Genomic DNA, 25590 nt, shown 5'->3' with positions numbered 1-25590 from the left:
CACTGTACCTCAGAGTAAGAATGCTTCACTGCTCCCTTACCCTGGGGCTGAGTATTAACTACACTATTGAACAGCAAGTACTTATCATCCCTACCATTCAAGCCACATAAATCTCTGGAAAGAGACAATGTCCCCTCAGGGAATTTAGCTAGCCCATAAAATGTTAAAAAAAAAAAAATCCAAAACCAAAAAACCCAAAAAAACAAAAACCTATATTTAGTCTGAAGAACTGCACAAGCTAAGGTAATTAGGGCTATTAGAAAAATATTTGTATTATTACTATCATCAAAGCAATTGATTTTCAAGAAGGCTTTGTTTTTTGGGCAGAAAAGAGTACTTTCTTTAAAAACATTTCAACTACACAAATGGAAACTTTCTATAATTCTATATAAATTTTACCTACTATTACTATTTAATTGCAATGACAAATTATTCTTAGATACCTGCTAAGTGTACAGAAAACTCTGAGATGGAGTAAGGAGAAGTATGAGATTGGATCCCACTCCCTGGGATTGTAGTTTTCCCCAACTCTTGTAGCTGTTCCTAATCCTGGGAGGCCCTAAGAGATCAGGGAGAAGGACTGAGGTCTTCAGTTTCCAGGTCACACTGTGGAGTAATGGGAATAACAAAAGTTTTGAAGTTAGACAGTTCTATTAGTTTTATTATTAAAAAATTGTTCCATTATAGTGTACTATTTTTTTAAAGTTTTTATTTAAATTCCTGTTACTTAAAATACAGTGTAATATTAGTTTCGGGTGTGCTATGTAGCGATTCAACACTTCTATACAATACCTGGTGCTTATCACAAGTTAGTGCACTAATTTTTTACTGGCACTATACTGAAAAAGAAATAGAATAATAATACATGCATATAGGGAAAAAATTCTAGTGCACAAAATTCTAGAATTAAATTTCCCTTGTACCTAGATCTTACCCCTATTTCCTGAGGAAAATCATATTTTCATTCAAATATCATTTTAGAAGTAGGCATCATGTATTCAAGTATATGCATTAGAATATGCTGCTCCAAATATGGTTCTTTGGCAAATGGATTATTTTGAGCTAAAGGTCATTGAGAAGCAACAGATGAGGAAAAGCTCTAAATACTGGGGTGAAGTTTTCTGTTTGCAAAGGAAATGCCCATTTGTTTCCATCTCCTGCACCAGGAAGAGGAAGACTCCTAATAACTCTGTCAGTGGAGAAGGCAAAATCTTAAAACAGCATAATAAAAATTATGAAAAAAACCCTATTTACCACTCTCTTCCAGGTTCTCTTTCCAAAACCTCCCTCCTCCCTTCAGAAGCCCCAAACCCCTTTTTCTTTGTTAGCCTGAATTGGTCTATAAATCCATGTTCTACCATCCCTTTGGCTTGCTCATTAATGGGTGCTTCCATGTGTACAGAAGCAATGCACAAATTATTAAACTTCTGTTTATTTTTCTCTTGTTAGTCTTTTACCAGTCTAATTTTCAGAGCACCAGCTGGAGAACCAAGATGGATATAGGAAAAATATATTTTTCCCCTCTTCTACAATATAAAGTGTCAGTATATAAGAATATGTGTATGAATATTTACACAAATGAGTGTATACTAAGTAAAAAACACAAAAGCAGTAAAAATAAATATTTCTATAAAAATCAGTCAAGGGATTCATTAAATAAAAGGATGTCAGATATGATACTATATACCTAAAATGTGTGTGTTGGTGGGGGGAGAGTAAAGAATGGGTTCAAACTTACGTAGGCATCAACTTAATATAGACTACAATGTGCAGAGTTTATATACAAACCTAATGGTAACCACAAATCAAAAACCAGTTATAGAGATGCCTGGGTGGCTCAGTGGGTTAAGCCTCTGCCTTCAGCTCTGGTCATGATCTCAGGGTCCAGGGATCGAGCCCCGAGTCAGGCTCTCTGCTCAGTGGAGAGCCTGCTTTCCCCCTTCCTCCTCCCCCGGTACTCCTCCCGCCTGCCTCTCTGCCTACTCATGATCTCTCTCTGTCAGATAAATAAAATCTTTAAAAAAAAAAAAAAAAAACCCCAAACCAGTAATAGATATGCAAAGGATAAAGAGACAGGAATCTAAGTTATCACTGAAGAAAGCCAACAAACCATGAAGCAGAGCAAGAGAAGGATCAGAGGAAAACTACTAAACAACCACAAAACAAGTAACAAATTGGCAATATTACACATGTATCAATATTTACTTTGAATAAAAATGGACTAAACAATCCAAAGACATAGTCTGACAGAGTGACTAAAGACCTATCTATATGCTGCCTATAAGAGACTCATTTCAGACCCAAAGACACCTGCAGAATGAAAGTGAGAGGATGGAGAAGCATTTATCATGAAAATGGGGGTCAAAAGAAAGCAAGGGTAGGAATACTTATATGGTGCAAAATGACTTTAAAACAAACACTATCACAAAAGACGAAGTAGGATACTATATAATAATAAAGAGGACAATTCTATAAGAAGTTATCATAATTATAAATATTCATCCAACATGGGAGCACCCAAATGCATAAAACAGTAAATGACAAACATAAAAGAAATAAGTGAGAGTAATACAATGATAGTTGGGGTCTTTAACATCCCGCTTATATCAATGGCCAGATCATCCAAACATATAATCAACAAGGAAATGATGATTTTGAAATACTAGACCAGATGGATCTAACAGATATATTCAGATCATTACATCCTAAAATAGTAGAATACACATGCTTTTCAAGTGCAAATGGAACATTCTCTGGAATAGATCACATATTAGGCCACAAAAAACGTTTTATGCATATTGTTTTTTATTTAACAATATATATGAGGTATATTCCTTATTAATACTTGTAGGTCTTCCTCATTTTTTTCTCCCAATTGCATAGCTCTATCGCATATTTTTAAACCAATCCTTTAGTAGCATTTGAGGTTGTTTCAGTGTTTTGTTATTACATATATTGAAATGAATATTTTGTACATAAATCTTTCTCGATTTCAGTCTCTTATATGACATATTACTAGAATTTGTCAACAAATAAAAAAAGCGGATCTTGAAGAGACTTTATTTGAAAAAAACTTACACAGAAAGGAAGGGAATTATTGCAACACAGGAAGAAGCCACAACCTGAGATTTCTAGGTGTCTCAAAGGTCAGACAAAAGGACTTTTCTCTGACAAAGAGGATTAAATGAGGCTAGAAAAAATTGGTTGTGAGGCAGTGGAGTGGGAAGAGCAGGTTGAGGTGTTAGCAGGTGGATCTCCTGGATCCTTGCCTTCTCAGAGGAAAGAATTCAGTTGAGACCGGAAAGAAATTAAAGTAGCAAAAGTTTCTTATTTTGCAAAAAGCGACAGTAACACTCCAGAGATAGAGGAGCGGGCTGACTGAATTTCTCACTGTGTTCTTTTATTTGGCTTTATTTGGTTCCCAACTCCCCACCCCCACCTTGTCATTATTGAGTCACTCTTGGGCCTTCTTTCGTTTCTTTCCCTTCAACATTCTAAGTTTGGGTTAGTCATCTTCCCCAGAATGCCTAAGTGCAGCCTGTGGTAGGGGGTGGCAGCAAACCTCAATGCAAATTGTATTATATTAATATTACAATAGCTTCTGGGTTACTAGCTGAAACGGTCTTTCTTAAGTGTGCATGCTCCAAAGTTGGGAAAGTCCCTGTAGCCGGGATCCTCTGTGCTGTACCGCAGAAGGAGTTGGCCTAAGGGAGATGCAATGGTCTTTGGGTGGAGACTGAGTGATCCCTGGCAACTGTCTGTCTGTCTGTCATATTCCTTTCTCTCCTCCTGTTCTTGTCTAACTGCCTGCTCCAACAGAGCCAAGAGGAAGTTTATTGGGGAAGTTTTTCACCTGAGGTCAGTAAATTCTCTGGAGGAGCTCTTAAGAGGGGTGGTTCTGCATTGCAGTGCTTGCTAAAGTTGAAAGATAATTCTAGGTCCAAGGCCTGTGACCAAGAGAGAAGGCTGGCTAAAATCTGGTCAAAGCGCATGAGTACACAGTTTGTCCAGATTCATTAATAGGAATAAATCACTTAGCTAATCATTTAGAAGACGAAAAAAAAAGGGGGGGGGGATTTGGATGGTCTGTGTCCAGACTTTTCATAGGTAAACCTAGGGGTTATCTGTAAGTCTATCTTATCTTAATCAGAAGGATGGTGCTTGCAGTAAGCTATTTCCCAGAACAGAAAATAGTGGGAGGATTTCTTAACCTTCATTTTTTTTTCAGGAACACAGGGCTCTGAGACAGTTCAAAATTGTCAAATTTGAGTCTCAAATATTTAAACTGATAGTTTTTGTTTTCTTGTTTCTTTTAATTTCTGTCATTTCTTTTAATTTCTATCATTGCTACATTTAGTTCTTTAATTTTTATACCATATTTATCTTTTCTTCAGTTAGATTTTAGTCTCATTAAAAGCAAAGACTGGCTTTCTAAATTTCTTTCCACTTTCCATTTAATTCCCACTCACTAAATAATCATTAAGCAAATACATATACTCAAGCAGATATATATATACAAATATGAGTAAGGCACCCAGAAAGCATTTAAATGCTACTTCATGACAGGATTTAAAATTGTTCTAGAACATGATTCTCAGTGGGATTTTGTGAAATCCTGGGTGTCCATAATTTAATGCTATGAGTTCAGTCAGTGAGAGAACATGACTTAAAAAAGCAAAACAAAAATGTATCTTTTTAAACTGCACATTCCATACAATGCTAGTACTTTCACACCGTGGTGGACCTTGATGGAGCAGCCCTGTTAGCAATTTCATTAAAAATCCTTCAGTCCTTATGGCAATGAGCGGTAGAATTGAATATATTTGGTTGTCATTTTTCAGTGTAAGATAGAAGCCACTGATATTTGCAAAGAGTACAGGTTGTGCCAGGGAGGACATCAAATACCTTCTTGGATATTCAGATGACTTAGAACAGTAAATCAGCTCTACTGAGATAACAGGAAATTGGAGGGAAATTTCTATTGTAAAGACCTCACTGTCTCAGTGAGAAGACTCAGTGAGTCTTCTTCATATTTTGCTGTTGTAATCATTGCAAAGTATGGATTGTATAGATTAGGAATGAATTGTATTATGACTTTTTAAAGTATTATGCAAATTTATCATTTAGCTATTCATTAGTGTTTAAGAAACATGTCTGGTCATCCAGTGTGAACATTTTTGAAAAAAAAGCACGAGATGAAAAGAAAGGTTCTATATGTAGGACTGTTGACAATTCTGATTAAGTTGCTGATGAAAAATTTTAATGTCTTGAGTCATTTTATTCAGTAGTACAATGGGGAACGCCGTAACAGTCTGTCTTCACATTGAAGGGCACTTAACAAGAATTGATATGATTCCACTCTCTAAGAGCTCCAGAAGTCACACTGATGACATGTCAAAGAGAGCTTCCTCATCCAAGCTGATAAGTGGTCAAATTTCCCCAATAAGTGTTGTGCTATAGCATCTGTAAGATTTGTAAGTGATGGCAAAATTCAAGAAAAGTTTATCTTCTGTAAATCATTGCCTGGAACAAGCAAAGGCTTCATGTTTTGTGTTCATATCTGTGACAACAGCAAAAGGAGACATGGGGGTGATTTTTCATACGAAATCATGAAATGTGTGTGTGTGTGTGTGTGTTGTGTTTTCTTTTTGATTTTTTGCCTGATTCTAAATTCTCAGCTGTATGCCAGCATCTTCTTGCTGTTTCCACCACGCTCTGCCCAAATTGCCAATGTGTAAATAAAACATAGATTATTGTAATTTTAAGCCATTAAGGTTTGGGTGCAGTTAGCTTCCCAGAAGTAAGTGACTAGAACAGATTTTTGTACTGAGTGGAATATTGCTATGACAGAAACCTCTGGAAGTGGCTCTGGCTTTGTAACTATGATAGGTGATGTCCGAAAGAATTTCTAGAAAATTACTACTAAAGGTGTAAGGAGACTCTGGGACAGTATTTATAGTTAGAGCATAAAAGAAAGTAAAGAGAATGTTACTGGAGGCTGAAAGAAAAGGAAGCCTTGTTATGTAGTGGTGAGAGGTTTGACGTACCATTCCCTGCAGCAGGGTGAACCAAAGGAAAGAAATGTACTATGTGAATTTGATGATGTAGGTAAGAAATTTTGAAAAAATAATTGGAGTGCTGACTTGCTTCCACATGTCCATAGGATAATGCAAGAGGATAGAGATGAGCTTAAGAAAAACCTATCAAATCTTTAGGTGACATTTCCAGGAAATATAAATGAATCAGGAGTCAATGGAGTTGAAATTAAATCAGAACACTGTTCTTTTATTCCCAAATGGCCCAGATAGCAAATTAATCTGAAATAAAGAAAGGGCTTCTAGGGGTAAACCCCATTCAGAATAGACCTGTGAGATCCTTGAAGACCTCAGGGAAAAACATCTATAGAGTATTGCTTCATAGACCTTTCCTGAGGAGCTCTCAGATACAAGAGCATGTCTTACAAACCCTATTACCATGGTCTTCTAGGAATCTTAAAGCCATTGTCCCATAGAGATTTCACATGAAACAGAGGTAGAGAAGGGCTTATCTTAAATTATGGATATGACTTTTGTCTAGTACAGTGGGTTATAAATTGTTGGCAATAAGCCTAAAAGTTTTTTTTTTTTTTTTTAATTATACCAGTTTGGACTAAAATATCAAAAAGAGCATAAAAGAAAATGATTTCTTAGATTCTGAAATGATTGTGGGCAGGAAGTAGGCACAGAAAATTACTGCAAACACAGACTGTTTCCTATGGAAAAGGAAGAATGACTCAGAAGCAATAGTCTAGAGGGTGAAAACGAGAGCTACAGAGAACAGTTCTCAGCATTAAAGCTGAGTCCTAATCATGGAATTGATATTATATTCCTTTATATATTTCAGAATTTTTATAGGCTCATAGCTGCTGTGTCTTTTAAGAATCTTCCCTTCTAGAATGAGAGCATCTATTGTAATGATCCTACCTATCCCTGTTGCCTATCTCACCAATATGTGTGTGGTAGGTAAATAATATATCTTTAGGTTCTCAGTTCTTTAGATCAAGAGACAAAGTGCTTAAAAAGTTGTATGTAAGTAAATCTACCCAAAAGTTTCATCCACACCTAGACCTGATGGAGATGACAAACTGTGGACTTCAAGCTGATGATGCTCTAATGGAATGTATCTAAGGGAAAGGGAGAACATATTTTGCTTGTGGGAGGAATCTAAGGTTTTGTGATTAGAAGATAAACTGTGACATTTTGTTTTCTAAAAATGGTTACCAAAGTATCTCCCACCTCACATATTCTTCTTACAGCATGAGTTTGATACTTCTTGATTTGAAATCTTGGTTCCATGGGTTCTTTGGATTTGGATAGGCTGTTTACTCTGGTAAAAGTCTTCTTTTTGACTTCTGAGGTTAGATCACATGAATGTCATACTGCTTCAGCCATGTTCTTTTGGGGTACTTGGCTCTTGAAGTGTAACTACCATACTACTAGGAAAGCCAAGGAACTCAAAAAAGCCCTCACAGAGAGGAACTGAGGTCTCTGGCCCCAATTAAGTGCCTCTTGACAAAAAGAACCCACTTGTCAGCCATGTGAGTGAGCCAACTTGTAAGTATATGTTCTAGCTCCCAAATGAGTGGGTGCTACACGGACACAGAGAAAGAATTCCCTACTGAACCTGCCAAATTGTTGGATTGTGGGAAAAACAAGTTACTTTGTTATTGAAAACCTCTATGATGGGAGTATCTGTTGTGCAAGTGGAAATACAAATTTCCGGAGACCTGAAAATTATTTGAAGATTAATCCAAAATGGGAAAAATAGAGAAATTTGCCTTTAAAGTAAAATTCCTATTATCATAAGGTCTTCATTTTTTCCCACCTTTTGGAGCAATACTCTTCATCTTCATGGATTATGACTGTGATGATTTCTTATGACAAGGAAATTAGTTTCATCTCTTTGAGAACCATGGACATGATGTCTATTTAGATATAGGGTTTTCAATTAAAGTGCTGAATAAAACTAAAACGGCAGAGCAGAAGTCCCACGTGTTAAAATTTTAAATCTCTTAATATTTTCAGTGTGTATATGATGGCCTTGAGAAATATTGCACTTTCCAAAATAAGCCTGTAATTATGGGCTCTCGGACTAAGAAGATAGCGTAACTATAATCAGCCAGACGAATACCTGGTTATCCTCTGGAGTAATGACAATATTATCAACCGTTAGTTAACACCTACTGCCTGACAGGGACTACATGCCACATATACTGAAGAGCACTTCAATAAAATGACATAAGATACAAGCATAAACAAGTACATAGCTTAGAATATTCCTGAATCTAGGAGTTATATTCTTTGGTCCTGGATTTCTCTGAAAAAGTGAGAATGTGAATTTTTCAGTGGAATTTGGCATTGTGAAGATAACAAAACATAACAAATAGTGAAGCATATTTTCAAAATTACATTAATTTAGTAAGAAGACCAACTGATGCTATTTTGTGGCCCTGTTTTCTTTGACTGTATTCAATTTCATTGAGTTAATTCAATTTTATTTTAGTGCCAGCTGCTAAGTCTTTTTAAATGTTGATTTCTTTCCAAATGTAAAGAAAATCCTTGGCAAATCCACTCTGTCTTATTGAATTTTGAAAGGTAGAAAATGAATCTTTATTGAAAATATTCTGTAAGAATCTGTTTGCAAAATTGAGTATAACGTCAAATTGTGAATGGAAACTCAGGTTTTATAATGTTGATGAAATAGCAGTTGAAGGGGTATAGAACATGCCACCCCAAAGTATGTTATTTGGCATGACACTTATTTTAAACTAAAGGCAGTTAAGACCCAGCAGACTCAGAAAAAGCTCTTCACCTGCTACTTAAATGCCTAAGAAAGTAAACGTTTCCTCATTGGTGGGGGAACTCTCCATTTATAAAAGAAATTTGTTAGTAATTTACATTTATACACCAGGAAAAAGAGCTAGTACCAGAAATCATTTTTACTTTGTTTACATTACATTTCTTCCACCCACTTTCTAGTGAATCGCCTCCCCAGAAACACTAACTCCCATCCTTTTTCTTAGCTCAGGATGGTGTGTGAGTCTCAACTGTTTGCCTGCCTTTTGAGCCTCATATCTTTGTATGGCTCCTATGTGTATGTACGTTAATTATTTTTTTCCCTGTTAATCTGACTTATGTCAATGCAGTTCTTGGGCCGGCTACAGAATCTAGTAGGGTAGAAGGGAAAAATTTTCATTCCTACACATTTTATCCAAAAGCCCTCATTTGGGAACACAGAAAAAAATATTAATAACCTTTAGAATATATACCTCTTTCATTCCCCCTTTATGATAATGTAGGAGCGAAGGGTAGGCCACTGTAAGATGGGCCATTTGGGCATGAAGGTTATTCTGCACTGAAGGCATCAGGACCCTATGGGCTCAAGAGAAACATTTGTTCCTCCATTAACTACACAGAAGAATCTAGCTTGGGGGTCTTTCCCAAAATAACGTTTCTTAGTAGAGATAAACATTTTATCTGAGTGACTCATCTGTATGGCAGGGCAAAGAGCTGCTCTTCTTATGTCCCCATGACATGCATTCCTTTCCTCTGAAGTCCCAGACCCCTGCCCCCTTCTCCTTAGTTCAGAATGACATATATACTTCATTTTGCCTGTCTCTGGACTTTCCCTGTCGGTGTGGATTCTATGTATGTACTCTGTTAAATTTGACTTCCTTATGTTAATCTGTTTAATGTCAATTCCATTCTTAGTCCAGCTAGAAGAACCAGGAATTCTTGCTCCCCAACTATAATTTATGTGCAGAAAAGAACACAATAATAATAACACTTGATTGGGAAGCCTGTATCATGACTAAAACTCAATTAGTGGGATATTAGCCTCAAAGAAAATACGATTTTTGCTTAAAATGAAATACTTCACATTTCTTTCCTGAGTATAAAATATAATAATTAGGAAATGCCTATAACTTCAACCTTAAAAAATTTAAGATTTGCCTTTCTAATTGTCTTGAAATTTTAAAATTTATTTTATAATTAATCATCACTTTTCCCCATTCACCTTTATTTTTATTACAACTTGTTGTTTTGTGTTGGTTATATTATCTTACTGTTTTCGAAACTTTTAGAATTTATTTTTTTTGCCTATAATTTTTAAAACCTTTTCTGGCAAAATATATCACATCGGATTTTTTATAGAGCAAATCATGAAATTTTAATTTACGTGATACAAATGAAATGTGTTGGTGGTTATTTTTCACTTTATATAAAACCATTGTATAATTATAATATATCATCTTTAGATTAACATGAAAAATAGTTAAGCATTTCTTATTTTCTTTTTATCTTTTTCATAATGGCATCCTTCAACTTCATCTTACTTCCTGGCTAAAGTATGAACATCAAAACTAATTACATAGGAAGTTAAAAATGGAGCTAAAGGTATAGGTGGGAAGTAGGAATGTATAAGAATTAACATTATCTTATGGTATGAATTATCATGACACTAGCTTTCATATTTTATAGGACCACAGAGATTGCAAGTTTTAGATTAACCCAGAGACATAACTACTTTCCTCTGAAAGAAACTGGACCACAAGGCTTTTTCCTAGGACATTTTGTGACTTTGTTTGAAAGTTAGAAACAATAAAACAGGAATAGATGGTAGAACAGTAAGGAGCACCCTATGTTTGCCTCATCCCTTGAACACAGCTAGATAAATATCAGGTCATTCTGAACACCCAGGAAATCAATCTGAGGACTGAGAAAACAAATTCCATAACTAAAGGAAGAAAAGAGGCCACTTTGTGTGGAGGTAGGAGGTGGGGAGATGTGACTGGGAGAGAAAAGAATTATAGGTGTTGCAGAAGGGAGGGAGCCCTAATCAGTGCGCGCGCGCGCGAGATAGATAGAGAGAGAGAGAGAAAGAGAGAGAGAGAGAGAACAAAGAGCCGGGCATTGCACAAGCAATGGGGAAAATGAGAAGGGCTGATTATTGCAAGTTTTTATAAGCCACAGAGCTCAAAGACTAAAGTTTCAGAAGTCCACGCCATTGCTGGGTGGAGCCTGGTGGGTATAGAGGTGTACCTGTGGAAAAGGAGGGTAAAGGCCCAGGAGCCAAACGTGCAGTCTGAGGATCTGCATTGTCACATTGGGAGAGACAGTTTCCCTTCATGGACTGCATTTGGGAGAGGTGGTACTGCCTCTCTAGGGACAAAAGAGTTAGCAGATACCATTGAGGTGGCCTGTTCATTAGCCCAGGAGCAGAGACATCTGCTGAGGGCAGCTAATCTGGATACTGTTTTTTTGCTGCATTTTACCATAAACTCCAAGACCCTGCATATTGAGGCTTTTGAGGGCTGCCCTTTTGGGACAAATCTGCACCAGCCACAGTGCTGTGAGACCCTCCACCAGAGGATAGTGAAGGTCCATGCCACACAGGCTCCCTAAAATTTGGAGTTTTAAAACTAGTACAGGAATTCAGCAAAGTGGCAGGATATAAAATCAACACACAGAAGTCTGTTGAATTTCTATACACTAACAAAGAGGCAGCAGAAAGAGAAATCAAGGAATAGATCCTATTTACAATTGCACCCAAGACCATAAGATACCTAGGAATAGACCTAACCAAAGAGGTAAAAGAGCTGTACTCTGAAAACTATAGAACACTTACGGAAGAAACTGAAGGTGACATAAAGAAATGGAAAAACATTCCATGCTCATGGGTTGGAAGAACAAATATTGTTAAAATGTCTATACTACTCAGAGCAATCTATACATTTAATGCAATCCCTGTCAACATACTACCATCATTTTTCACAGAGCTAGAAGAAACAATCGTAAAATTAGTATAGAATTATGGAAGACTCCAAATACCCAAAGCGATCTTGAAAAGAAGAGCAAAGCTGCAGACATCACAATTCCAGACTTCAAGCTATATTACAAAACTGTAGTGATCAAAACAGTACGGTAGCAGCATGACAATAGACACATAGATCATTGGAATAGAATAGAAAACCTAAAAATGGAATCCACAACTATATGGTCAACTAATTTTCAACAAATCAGGAAAAAAAATATTGGAATAAAGAATGATTAAAATACAGTCTCTTCAACAAATGGTGTTGGGAAAAATGGACAGTCACATGTAGACGAATGAATCTGGCTTGCCCACTCCCTTATACCACACACAAAAATAAATTCAAAATGGATGAAAGACCTCAATGTGAATCCATCAAAATCTTAGAGGAAAACATAGGCAGCCATTTCTTTGACCTCAGCTGTAGCAGCTTCTAACAAAACATGTCTCTGTAAACCATAAGAGACTCTTCATCTCACAAAACAAACTAAGGGTTGCTGGGGGTAAGGGGGTTGGAAGAGTGTGGTGGGGTTATGGACATTGGGGGAGGTATGTGCTATGGTAAATGCTGTGAAGTGTGTAAACCTGGTGATTCACATACTTGAACCCCTGGGGCTAATAATACATTATATGCTAATAAAAAATTTAAAAATTAAAAAAAATAAAATAAAATCAACTAAATTAAATAAAAAGACATTTCTCTGGAAGCAAAGGATACAAAATGAACTATTAGGACTTCTTCAAGATAAAAACAAACAAACAAAAACGTCTGCATAACAAAGGAAACAATCAAACTAAAAGGCAACCTATGGAATAGGAGAAGATATTTGCAAATGACATATCTGTTAAACATTACTATCCAAAATCTGTAATGAACTTATCTAACACCCAAAAAAACAAATTATCCAGTTAAGAAATGGGCAGAAGGCATGAATAGACATTTTTCCAAAGAAGATATCTAGATGGCTAATAGACACATGAAAAGATGTTTAACATCGCTCATCATCAGGGAAATACAAATCAAAACCATGATGACATACCACCTCATATCTGTTGGAACAGTTAAAATTAACAACAAGGGAAACAACAGATGTTGGTGAGGATCCAGAGAAAGGAGAACCCTCATGCACTGTTGGTAGGAATGCAAACTGGTACAGCCACTCCAGGAAACAGTACAGAGGTTCTTCAGAAAGTTAAAAATAGGGGCGCCTGGGTGGCTCAGTGGGTTAAGCTGCTGCCTTTGGCTCAGGTCATGATCTCAGGGTCCCGGGATCGAGTCCCACATCAGGCTCTCTGCTCAGCAGGGAGCCTGCTTCCTTCTCTCTCTCTCTCTCTCTGCCTGCCTCTCTGCCTACTTGTGATCTCTGTCAAATAAATAAATAAAATCTTAAAAAAAAAAAGTTAAAAATAGAGCTACCCTATGACCTATGAACCAGCAAAGGATACAAACATAGTGATTCAAGGGGGTACATGCACCCCAATGTTTATAGCAGCAATGTCCAAACTATAATAGCCAAACTATGGAAAGAGTCCAGATGTCTATCAATAGATGAATGGCTAAAGAAGATATGGTGCATTTTTATGTGTATACACATATAGATATATACACATATACATACACACACACACACACACACACACACAAATATAATGGAATGTTACTCAGCCATCAAAAAGAAAGACAGCTTGTCATTTGTAACATGGATGGAACTAGAGATTATTATGCTAAGCAAAATCAGCCAGTCAGAGAAAGACAAATACTATATGATTTCACTCTTATATGGAATTTAAGAAACAAAACAGATGAACATGGGGAGAAGGGGAGAAAAAAAAGAGAGGGAGGCAAACCATAAAAGATTCTTAACTACAGAGAACAAACTGAGGGTTGACAGAGTGGGGTGGGTGCGGGGATGGGACATATGGGTGATGTGGATGGGAGGACACTTGTGGTGGTGAATTCTGGGTGTTGTATGTAAGTAATGAATCCCTGAATTCTATTCCAGAAACCAATATATTACACTATCTGTTATAATAAATAAAAAGGTAAAGGCAGGCAAAAAGTATAACATGTTTAAAGTCAAGAAACAGTTAGTAGGTCTAATTTATAAATTTTTTAAAAAGATTTTCATTTATTTTTTTTGACAGAGATCACAAGCAGGCAGAGGCAGGCAGAGAGGAGGAAGTAGGCTCCCCGCTGAGCAGAGAGCCCCACACGGGTTTCAATCCCAGGACCCTGGGATCAGGACCTGAGCCGAAAGCAGAGGCTTTAACCCACTGCGCCACCCAGGTGCCCCTAATTTGTAAATATTTTTTACTTAATTGCCTGAGTGCATAACTTTGGATGCTTTAAAGAAACATGATAGTTATTAGACATCATGACAGTTACTAGACATTTCTCATAAAATAGGGGGGAAAATTGAACATTGTTGAATAGCCCTCCCATCAGGTTTTCACATAACAATTTAGTCACATGGGATAGCAATATTAAGGGCAAAATATACTCTAAAATCTTGTTTGGCTGTTTTCTTACAGGTAGTGTTGAACCAACACACCCAAAACATGCAGACAGCAATCAATGATATTCTTTGTCAATGTCCTAAGTATCATGGATTACTTGCAACCACCCATCAATAAGCCCTTATTGAGCTTCTGAATGGTACATCCCTGCATTTGTGTGGGCAAGTACTGAATAGATACACACCAAACTAAAAGGAGTAAATGGGCACTTTACAAAGTGCCCATGCTGGGCACTTAAAATAGATTATCTTTAATCCTCACAACAAGTTTGTAAGGTAAGTATCATCATCAAAACCATTTTACGATGTAGACACCAAAGACTGTAAATATTAGGAACATGTTTGTAGTTTGTCAAAGCCAGGATTCCAACCGGTTTCTTCTGATTCAAAACCTACATATGCTTTCTTCTCTAGCTTACCTCTTTAATACAGTGATGATAGTGATGATGATGAGGAGGAGGAGGAGGATTAACAGTTATAATTTTTTTGTAGATTTTATTTATTTGACAGAGAAAGAGAGAGAGCTATCACAGGCAGGGGAAACAGCAGGCAGAGGGAGATGCAGGCTCCCCACTGAGCAAGGATCCCAGTGCAGGACTCGATCCCAGGACCCCAGTACCATGATGCTTAGTATTAACTGCAGTGATGAGTGCTTGGTATACTTTTTCCTATTACCTTGCATTATCCTTTTAAATCTCTTTGTAATAATTAATGACTTAAGGGATTTTAAGATTTAAATCTTCCATTATAGAGCGAAAAGACTAAGTTAAGTAATTTGTCCTAAATCAAGCAGCTCCTAAGGAGACTAGCTAGGATTTAAACTATGATTGTCTGAATCTCAACTAAGACCTTTAACTTTTACAGAGTTGATTTCAAACTGAGTCTTTGAGAAGGGGAAAAGAGAAGCTGAATGCATTTACACAGCAAAAAATAATCTTATCAAATAACTCACACCCCTCAAAAAGATTCTGTGGTCACTGACCAAACTGGTGACCGTGGTCAGAGTAAGAATAGTTAATACTTTTCTTTCATTTGTTTGTTTACTAATAGCATTTGTGCACTGGTATCCTTTACTTTGAAATAAGATATTCAGGAATATCTCTTGAATTTCCTAAGAAGAAAATAAGAAAGAGTTGTGGGGAAAGGAGGTAGTGTTCCTGAAAAAAACATGTTTGGAGCTTGTTAGGAAGTAGTTCTAGAGGTAACTGTTCTCTTTCCATACATGAACATTAGATAAATCTCTATCCAGTTTTCAGGGTTTTTAATTTTTTATTTTTTTTAACATTAAAAAACAAAAAACAAAAAACTAGAACAGGCAACTAAGGGAGCAGCAGAGAAAGGAGAAGGGGCTGTGGGGGTGTGATTACCACACTGCTGCTGTGCTGTGGGAGAAACATAGGTCAAACTCCTCATTCCAGGTCCTTGGGAATTCACACTCTGCATATTTTCAGATTGGGGTTGTGTGTAATGAAGGTGGAGTCTCATGGGAAGAAAATGGCAGGACACCGCAACAGGATGGAATGCTGCAACCACAAATATTTCAAACATTTGGAAGATGGAACCTTTTATTCTAGGGATTTTCTTTATAAGACCATTATCCTAATAGAAAGCAAATAGGTTGTAGGGTTAAGACAGATATAAATATCAACTCAGACCTAGTACTTTTAAAATCTGGAGGACCTTGTACATTTACTTAACTTTGCTTTTTCTGTTTTATCCATCTTATAGGAAGAATGATATCTACAGCAAATGTTGTCAGGGAAACACTACCTCAACGATATTGTCTGACATATAGATAATTAAGGAATAGTGTTTATTTTTATTTTTCAAAGCACAGTTTCTACCTCTAAGATTATTAGAGTCTAACCGTGGAAAATACAGAATTGAAGTTCATGTTAGTACTGTGTTAAAATATTATACTTCCCTCAGCTCCAACATACCTAGGACAAAAGAGTATATGGAGGTTCTCCCAGATTAAAAAATGAGGTTTTAAGACTATTGCAGGACATTGAAAAGGAGGTGGTCAAAAAGCTTTAGAGTCCACTTTAGCAAAATTTTCACTTGAGAGTTCAAAAAGGATGCCAGAATTTCTTGGAAGATAGCTGTCTTCATGCTCTGATACCCATCACCATCTCTCATGGGAAACAGGCACTCCTCTTCTCCCTCACCTCTCCTTCAATGAGACCACTTGAGAACTTGATATTTATCAAGTGGCGTCCGGACTCACACTTGAAAATATCTCCAAGCAAAAATCTGGTCACATGTCTTTGTGATGGGAAAGGAGGAAGAGGGAGGACAGCAGTGAGAACAAAAGCTCTTCTACCATTTTCCTGACCTGGATTTATAACCTTCTTTGGACCACATGAATACTCTAACAGTCCAAGCTGAAGCCATTTAAAAAATATCCTGCCCCAGTAGGCAGCCTTCCAAAGCAAAGGAACCCTGAACGAAAGGTCTCTGGGGTTTATACCTTTCGGGATATAACTTGGGTAGGGTAGGATATGAGTGGTTGCTTGGAGAGTAGACTATATCAGGGATCTGAACAATGGAGAAAGTTATTTAAAAAATCTAAGAAACCCAAGATATGTACCCCTAAAGGGAAATTAGTCCTGATTATTTATGAAACTCAATAAATAATATTAAGCAATCATGTCAGAGAGGTGTGGTACTAGTCAAGTGAGGCCTTTTCTTACCTTTTTTTCTATTGCTGCTCCTGCCCTAGTGGGGTCAGACACCATGACTATCAAGAGTTAAGAAGAAATAGTACAAGGCGGCAAAGCAGAGAAGATACTGACAACACACCTCATATTTCCTTTTCTCTATTAAGTTTCCAGGGGATGCTGCCTAGAAGAGAGCAGCTTAGACTTCAAGTTTGGAACTTTAATGACCTTGGATTTGTATTAGTTTTCTATCTCTGCCTATCAAATTCCCACACAGTGTTTTAAAACAACACACATTTACTAGCTCACAGTTCCGTAGGTCAGAAGTCCAAGATGACTTAATTGAGTTCTCTGTTTAGGTCTGATAAGACCAAAATCAAAGTGTTGGCAGGGGCTACATTTTCATCTGGAGCTTGGAGTCCTCTTCCAAGAGTATGACTGTTACTGGAAGAGGTTACTTCCTTTAGTTGTAGGATTAAGATACTTTTGTCCTTGTTAAATGTCAGCAGGGACCTCTCTCATCTCTTAAGAACACCTAATTCCTTGGGGTGCCTAGGTGGCTCAGTTTGGTTAAGCAGTTAAGTCTTGTTTTCAGCTCAGGTCATGATCTCAGGGTCCTGGGATTAAGCCCTGCATCAGATTCTGTGCTCATCTGGGGGGTCTGCTTATGAATTCTTTCTCCCACTCTGTCCTTACTCCTGCTTGCTCGCTCTTTTTAAAATAAATAAATAAATCTTAAAAGAGAGAGAGAGAGAACACTCATTTGCTCTTCATGTAACCTCCTGAATGTTTTAAGGCTGGTCTTTCTTAATGCTTGCAGTTTCTCTCCAATCCTTTTCTGCTTGAGCCTGAGAAAAGCTTTTGCTTTTAAAGCCTTCTGTGATTACATCAGACCTGGCCAAATAATCTCCCTATCTAAAAGTCAACTGTGCATATCACATAACAAGTCACAGGAGTGATATCTCATCATATTCAAATGTTCCAGGGATTAGTATAGCAAAACTCTAAGAGGCCATGTAAACAGTCTACCTACCAGAGAATTGAACCTTTTAATTATTGCCATGATGTCATTTTTCTCTTTGTTTTGATTCACAGTGACTAGACAGCTTTTTTATGATCTGAAAGTGTCCAATAAAATAGGAGGCCCAGCAGAAGATTTATTCAAGTGTGAGAAAATAATTACCTTCACAAATTGGGGTTAAATGGCCATTGGTAGTGTTTGGTGAGAGAATTTTCCTTTTCTCTTGCTATACCCTATTGATTGCTTTAAACAAAATGGATTTACCTTAGTAAACTGTGGTTTATGGTAGAGGGACATAACCAATATACCATGATCTCCCCTTTTCCCTGCCTCAAAGATGGGCTAGGCAAAGAAATACTGTAAGTGCATTTTCTTTATAAACTAGGAGATCCTGCTAGAATCTTCGTAGGCTATACGGGAAGAATCTCTTAGAATCCATGCAGGTCAGTGTTCCAGTGCCCAAAGAGGTATGGAAGATGCTGGAGAGTAGATCAGAAAGAACAAGCAGAAATTATTCAGCACAATAATGTATTGCAATAAACTGAGCTAGAGATGGTGACTTGGGGAGAGATGGTAGAAATAGAAGGAAAGAGAAGATTCCGGATAATATTTTGAATATATAGTGAACAGGTTTTGTCAAATGAATTAGCTGTGGGACATGGAAGAGAAAAGAATAAATCTAAGATTTGGGGCTTGTGAAACTTAGTTGATAGAGATGCTACTTACTGATGTGGAAGAGATTTGGGGGGAGCAAATGTGGTATGCCATTAAGAAAATGGACTATTTCTAAAAACTATAGCTATTTTCTTAAAGATTTATTTATCCTTTTGAGAGAGAAAGGGAGGGAAGCAGGTGGGGGAGGAGATGGAGGAGGACAGGGAGAGAGCAACCTGAAAATATCGTGTTTGGTGACAACATTTAAAATCTTACGCCTTCTTACACAGCTTTGTCTAGAACTCATAGAGATTCACATCTCCATGATTCTGTATTTTGCCAGATCTTCCTCATCCCTGTCTTCTCTTTGCTTCCATAGTGACTTCTGAGTTTCTAGTCCATCATTTAAAAGTGATATATCCCCTCTCCTTTCTTTAAATGTCCTCTTTACCTTCTAAGTTTATTGAAATATGGATTTCTCCTACAGATTCTCCTCTCTTTCTGCCCTATCAAGCAACAGCCTGTCTCTCCATACTGCACAAGGCTGTGGGTGCGGTAGGCGTCTTCCCTGACCTTCCTTAATACTTTCAAAAGATTTTCTTTCTCTTTTCCCTAAAATCTGTTGTCTTTGAAGATTTTGCTCCCAGTCTACAGTATATTTCTATGTTGTGCTTATTCAGAGGCTACTCCCACTCAGTAATCATTTTAATTTTTGGCTCAATGTCTCCGTCTCTAACAGTACTCTTTTCCTAAGTCACAGTGGTTACAATGTCCATGTGTGTGATCTTTGTAATGTTCTGATGTCCTAGTTCTGGATACTTTCTCTTTCAGTATTCTGTCTCCCACATCCACTCTGTCTATTCTCATGGCCATTCTCTAGACCCTGACATTGTGAATAACTGTACCTCTTCCATGATCTCACTTCTGATCTCTACTTCTTGTCATTTCAACTCCTTCCTCTAAGACCTTTCAATCCATTGGTTCTGCCACCTTTTCAAGGATGCCTGCTTCCCATTTTTAGTGTCTTTCAATTATCAACTATAAACTATATCAATTATAAACTATAGGTTTATTATAGGAATAATAAACCTATAGTTGAACAGGTTGGGTTAAAGGTTCATTTCAAGGACGGACAATGCACACCACAAGGGCATCCTGGTAAGAGCACATTACAAAAACTGATTACTATGAGTTAGGCTCACATGCCGTGATTTTAGGAAGGATTTAGGAAGCAGGACTTTACTATGCATTTGGATGCTGTCAGGCATTTGGTATTCTATGACTGGATTTCTGAATACATCTTACCTATAGGGTAGGAAGAATGAATTAATACTAAGGATATTAATTGTTAACGGAGCCACAGTAGCTCATATTATCCAGGACAGGAAGATGTGTGGATATTTTTGTGGTTTGAACAATTTCAGTTTTGTCTGTGTTTAGACATGGTTACAGAATTGTCTTTTTGTCTTGATCCATCATGGTCTGAGTGACCTTATCTGATATTAATGTTCTGTGGAATTATGTTCAACAGGAAAACACTACAACCCAGCCGATAGTGCCAGGCCAACTCCCTAATTTCAGGAACAGCTTCTTTCACCCTATCACTCCTCCCCCTTGATCTGTCACTGCAATCACACCTTGCAAAATGTAATTCCTTTACTCCAACCTCACCAATAATTCTAGGTCTACCCTGCATGGCATTCCCTATTGCTTTAAACCAGCTTTACTTTTTTTTGTACATTATTTATAATTGTGCATCATGTTATATATTTATTATTTATTTTCCTACTATCTTTCTAGTATTTAAACAAATTATTCAGATTATTTTTACCATATAATGGCAATTAAAGCATACTTTGACATACATTTATTAATTTATTTAAAGATTTATTTATTTGAGAGAGAGCATGCGAGCAGGGGGAGGGGCAGAAGGAGAGGGAGAGAGAATTTCAAGCAGACTCCCCAGTGAGCATGGAGCCCACTTTGGGGTTTGATCCCATGACCCTGAGATCATGACCCAAGCCGAAATCAAGAGCTGGTCGCTCAACCAAGTGAGCCACCTAGGCACCCCCGACTTTTAAAATAATCAAGATCTGCAAGTGCTAGTAGAGTCTATATAAATTAGTTATAAATTCTATTGATTATATAAAACAAAAAGACATGATTTATAACTTCAAAAGTTTTTGTGATAGTAATTGCTATCTTGACTTTTAGTAAATTAAATCTAAATCTTTTTATAAGAGACAATAAGGCCATGTCAAAGAATAACCTAAAAGATTAAGATACAAAGAGAAGTGAATTTGTGGGGGTCAGGGTATATAGTAATGAAGAGAAATATAAGTCTTTTTAGTGTAAGAATTTTTAAAAAGAAGCAGTTTTGACTAATATTTTCCTTATAGTTGTTAGCAACATCTTAAGGGCAGAACATTCAGGAAGAGAATTAGACTATTTGTAAAGATTTTATAGAAAGGTTGTGATACAGACTTCTAATCTGTTTTGATGTTGGACACAACATTGTTTTTCCTATACCTTATTTCATAGCTACAGTGTGTGAATGAAGTGTTCCCATCTTTTAGATTCTCTGTAACCTAAGGGCAATCATGGGGAAGAAGGTTTAGCCTTATATGAGGTCCTGGTTGCTGCTGCTGTTTCTGTTAAATGTTTTGTACCAGGATTTATACCACCTAGTTTGAAAACTGTTATCTTCCCTACTGAGGTAATATATCCTGGAGCATCAGATCATTGCCCAATTCAGCATGCACATCCAAGCCTGCATCAGAGATGCAGAGATCAAAGAGCCACGGCAGATTATGCACTTCTTTTCGGAGAATCTGCAGAAGAACAAAGTGATGAATAATGCAAGGTTATGGTGTTAATCGGCTCTATGGGCAAGCCAGTAGTATAGAGGAGAGTTCAAGTGGGGCTTGCTTTATGGCTTTTCCCAGGGTTTCTGCTCCTTGAAAGGCTGTTAATTATTTTTTTATTTTCATGTCTGCCAAATCCATCATTATGGCTGGGAAGAAACAAGTCTACTATTGTGACTCTTCTACACAATTAAACATTTTGAGCATTGATGGTTGATCTGAACTTCCTTAAGAATTTGAATTGATGGGGTGCCTGGGGTGGCTCAGTCAGTTAAGCATGAGTTTTACTCAGGTCATGATCTCAGGGTCCTGGGATGTAGCCCCTTTCCTGTCAGGGTCCCTGCTCAGTAGGAAGTCTACTACTCCCTCTCCCTCTGCCCCTCCCATCACTGGTGTGGTGCATAGCGCATGTGCCCTCTCAGTCTCTCTCTCTCTCTCAAATAAATAAATAAATAAATAAATATTTTTTTTTTTTTAAGAAGGAAAAAAATGAATTGGCATTTGCTTTGCCCCTCTTCTTTCCTCGACAAACCCATTTTCCACCTGACCACATTCTCCTTTCTTTTGTCTATTGCTTGTTCCAGGAGCTTATCTCTAAATTTAGTGATCATGAGTAACATTCAAGGTGTTTGCTATTTTCTTTATTATCCCATGTGTATGGGTTGGAGGGATGGTTAGAAGCTATACCATTGTAGGGTACCTGGGTGGCTCACTTGGTCAACTGACTGCCTTCAGCTCAGGTCATGATCCCAGGGTCCTGAGATCGAGACCCACATCAGGCTCCTTGCTCTGCAGGAAGTCTTCTTTTCCCTCTCCCTCTGCCTGCTGTTCCCCTTGCTTATGCTCCCTCTCTCTCTGCCAAATAAATAAAATTAGAAGCTACACCATGTAGAATTTTTTTTTTTTTTTTTTGACTTCTCTTAGCTGTTACTTTTCCTTGTTTGGATGCTGTTAATGTATACAAGTAATGAAGGATTTTGAATCGAACTGCATTTCATTGTTAAAGTATTTATATACCATAACATTTTCTTTTTGATTTGCAATCTTATTTTGTTTCAAAATACAAATGGTAGTTAGTATTATAATGTAGGATATCTAAATATTAATATAAAGTATATAATTTTAATGATTTCAACTAGAATTATTCAACTAAATTTTCAATTATTTCAATTGAATTTTCCTAGCTTTCCCTTGTCCTCTTTACTCTGTATTTCCTCCCATATTTCCCTTTCTACCTTTTTTTTTTCTTATTTACCCCTTGCCTACCTTCTAATTACCAGTATTTATTGAGCATCCACTATATTCCTCAGGATTAAAAGACACAGAAATGGAAAAGATATGTATACAACAAACTATAACTAATTGACCTTAAGAGCCAACTATTTACAATGAATGGGAAAATATATAAGAGCACATACACCTTTTATTCATTAATCTATTCATTTATTGATTTGTGGATGTATTTGTTTTATTCAAAATGTAAGTCTATCCCAGGAGACGTTCCTCTGCTCCCCTAGGTTTGAGAGCTGGATATTTGAATAAACTGACAACAGGGAGATTAACCGGAGAAAGCCATGCAAATTAATTAATGTTTAATATTATGTGCAAAGGGCATCATAGGAAAACAAGTGAATACCTGAAAAAGTAATGAAATTTGAGAGCTTATATACCATCTTAATAGGGGAAGGGGAGGGCCAGTAAATGATTTTTAAGAAACATTAATGGGCCTTAGAAGAATAAATGAGGGTTATGATAGTTTGTGATAAAGTTTGGCTGTGGTATGGACTTCTAACTTCTTATATGATGAGTCATCTCTGGTTGATGAAACTCTCAGGAAGGAGAGTTCTAACTATTGAGTTCCTTTTGGAGCATCTGTCACACAGCAGATAAGGGGAATTCAGAGAAGGCCACTTTCCTCATTTGCTGCTTTGCAAATGCCTTCAGCTCAAAATAATCAGTGTACCAAAGCCACATATTTTTGGTGGCATATCCTGAACTTCTTCACCCAGAATATGCCATACACTGTCCTATGTACTGAGAATAGCTAGTGTTAGACACAGACATACTTTTTAAGTAAAATCTTATTAAAAGTCCTTTTTGGGGGGTGCCTGGGTGGCTCAGTGGGTTAAGCCTCTGCCTCTGGCTCAGGTCATGATCTCTGCGTCCAGGGATCAAGCCCCACATCAGGCTCTTTGCTCAAAGGGAGCCTGCTTCTCTCTCTCTCTCTCTCTCTTGCTCTACCTGCCTCTGCCTACTTATGATCTCTGTCAAATAAATAAATAAAATCTTTAAAACAAAAGTCCTTTTTGGTACATGAACAAACACAGCTTTAATAAGATAATAAGGCAAATGGGCATTCCATTAAATTCAGACTACTACAGAAGTTTCCATGTATTTTGCCAAAAAAATTGAGATGGTACATTAAGTACAAATAAGTGTTTCACTTTATTGATTTTGGGTGTAACCTTCACTTCACCGTTCTGATCTTTTAATTTTGGGCTGAGAACTGAAATCATATCAAATTGTATCAAAATTAATTACGATTGTGAACTCTTACCAATGTTAAGGTAAACACACATAGAAATTTTTATTGATAAATCTCTACTTAGGAAAATGTCATGATAAATAAATCTTAAATTTAAAGAAAATAATTGAACTGTGAATATTACAGGCTTTTCAAACATATTCCCTTTATAGTCTCTAAATATAAAGTTTCAGTTTTCTTTAACTTGCCAGGCTAGAATTATGATGTGAATTTTTAAGTGTTAGGCTTGAGATTTCTTTTATACAAAATTCAGTACGGTAACACAAAAATGTGGTTATATCTAAAATACACTTAATGAAAAAAAATAAATAAAATATACTTAATGAGTGCATTAATATGGAGCAATTACCACTCAGAATTCTCCATCAAAATGTAGAATGTAATTGCAATCATTATTTTGCAAAGTTAGATCATAGTTACTAAAATGAATAGCCAAAATGTTAATTAGAGTATAGAAAATTTGAATATAGATTGAAAATAAAACTACTTTACTTCATGTAAATTGCACTTAGCATAAATTCTTCTGGTCTTTAGTATTTCAGTTGAACAAAAATCCTGAATTAATTTGATTAATATCAAAATACTTGTCCAATTTTTTGTTGTTATTCTTGTTAAAAAGATGTGAATAATATGAAATGAACTAGGAAAGGATTGGAATTGGGACTAGACCCAAACATAATTTCCATTTTAGGCTTTTCAAACTTTCAAACCATTAGCTAACAATCTAAAGCCACTGAATTTAAGAGAAAGAAAAACCAAGATGCTTTATCAAAACCATGGAAAGTCACTAAAAGCAAACGTATAGTTTTAGGTTTTCATTTTTTATACTGTTCCTTATCTCTAATTTTTACTGGACCACATAAATACTGCCTTTTGCCATATTTACCATTTGCCATATTTGCTATTATAAATATTTGCCATATTTACATAATTTTTAATAATGTAATAAAATAATGTTTAAAATTAAATTTTGCAAATTTGGTCTTTTCTGTTAAGTAAATATTCTTTTAAAAATTTGTGTTTTTTTAAAGATTTTATTCATTTGATATGGAGAGAGATCACAAGTAGACCGAGAGGCAGGCAGAGGCGGGGGAGAAGCAGGCTCCCTGCTGAGCAGAGAGCCCAATGCGGGGCTTGATCCCAGAACCCTGAGACCATGACCCAAGCCGAAGGCAGAGGCTTAACCCTCTGAGCCACCCAGGTGCCCTTCCAGCTCAATTGTCTTTTAACTATTGTGATAAATCAGTTTTCAACAGAGCATTGAAAATGGAAATTTTTCCTTTCTTAATATGACCCTGCTTTATGATTTGATGCTCATAGAATTTTGCCATGTTCTGAATGTCCAGTGAATTGGGCCATCATTTGAAACCCCTAAGAGATGAACAGTTTTGATTACATCAGAAGTGCTCTGCTTCAAATAACATGATTATGTACATCCTAATTATCCACAGTGCAGATCGATGGTGACCACATCTCC

Source organism: Mustela nivalis (assembly GCF_964662115.1).
Source record: "Mustela nivalis genome assembly, chromosome: 1".
NCBI lineage: Eukaryota > Metazoa > Chordata > Mammalia > Carnivora > Mustelidae > Mustela > Mustela nivalis.
The sequence above is the reverse complement of the archived record's forward strand: the minus strand, read 5'-3'. Positions refer to the sequence as shown.